Below are 1,613 nucleotides of genomic sequence, written 5' to 3'. Positions count from 1 at the left end.
TTCACGTGCATATAACTTAAACTTAAGATGTAGTTAAAATAAAAGTCAAACATTTTTTATAATCTAACGATTATCCATATCCAAAAGGACTTATACAAAAAATAACTATTCGAAAGAGGTCTTTTGTGTGGAGTATGAAATTTGTTGTTACATATTTTAGCTACTTTAAATTAAAAAACAATGTAAAAAATATTTAGCTAGCACATAGCGACATATCAAGAGAAAAGATGCATGACTTTTAACCTAGAAGAAGAATATTTCCCACCCCAGAATTCATTAAATAAAATACTACAGTGAACTAGCTAATCATCTACATATATATTCTAGTAGCATTTTGAGCACCACTAAGCAATTCCCTCTATGACTCTATCGTCATTTCAAGCAAGCTAACTTGAATGCTTGTTTTAACACGTATCCCAAAGAAAATTGCTTTAGATTCCTACGCGAAATTTGATTAATGGAGAATTTGATACGGTTGAAAATATAATTAATGACTAAAATTAGTGAGAAAATAAATAAGAGAAGACTTATTTTATTTAGTCCTTGAAAAAATTAAGTGGGACAACTTAATTTCTATACTTTACATTTTGTTTGAATAATGAAGAAAATATAGAGAAAAAAAAGAAATTATAAACAAAATAAATAATTAAAAAATAAAAAAGAAATATAAGGTTACTTTGGTGTCTGAAGTCGAAAAGTTTGAGATTGAAATGATAAGGAGATTACGGGTTTAATTTTCATTTTCAATAAAATACTAACAATATTAAATATATAAATTATTAACATTAGTTGTTAAAAAGAATTAAAAAATAATATGATTATTTTGTAGTATTTTTCATTACATGAGAAAAAAAGATACATAAGCAAAAACAGGAAAACTAGGTCCTTCAGAAGGACACCCCTAGAATATCAGCTAACAATCTCAACTTGGCGAAAATATCCTTATCAAAGTGTAAGGTGGAGAGAACAATCTCAATCTTTGTTAATGTAGTTTCAAATTATTTCTAACATATAGTTGAAATCTGTAATAACTATTTAGCAATTCTCACTCCTACTATGGTGGTTGAGATCTTGGTAGGATCACGTTTATCATTGCAACCTCAATTTAATCCTTCGGATCTCGTTCCACTCATTAGCTAGTCATTGCTTGTTGAGAAGTGGATAAAAGTTAACTCCGACGTCTTTGAGATAACAAAATTAAACTTTAACTTAGTGCTTAAATAACACTTCATGGACAACACTCCACATATTTTTTGTGTTCATTTTATTTGAAAGTTTATTTTAACAATATCATAATTATTTTTAGCAAAGAACTTTGACATTTTAAACTATTTATTTGTATATTTTAATTGTTAAGTGTATTGAAACAAAAATTTACTTTTGTTCACACTATTTTAGAAGCATTGATAATATTCTATTTCTTTATATTATTTTAATATTTGTAACATAGAAATAATATTAGTATAGAAATAATATTTAATTTGAAGATATTAACTTGTGACTATTATTAGTATAGAAATAATATTTAATTTAAAGATATGTTAAAATTTGATGTTAAATAAAATTTATTTAAGGACAAATACATAAATATGTTTTATAGTTCTTACTACTTA

This window comes from Cicer arietinum, chromosome 1 (genome assembly GCF_000331145.2).
Source record: "Cicer arietinum cultivar CDC Frontier isolate Library 1 chromosome 1, Cicar.CDCFrontier_v2.0, whole genome shotgun sequence".
NCBI classification, from domain to species: Eukaryota; Viridiplantae; Streptophyta; class Magnoliopsida; order Fabales; family Fabaceae; genus Cicer; species Cicer arietinum.
This window is presented reverse-complemented; position numbering follows the sequence as displayed.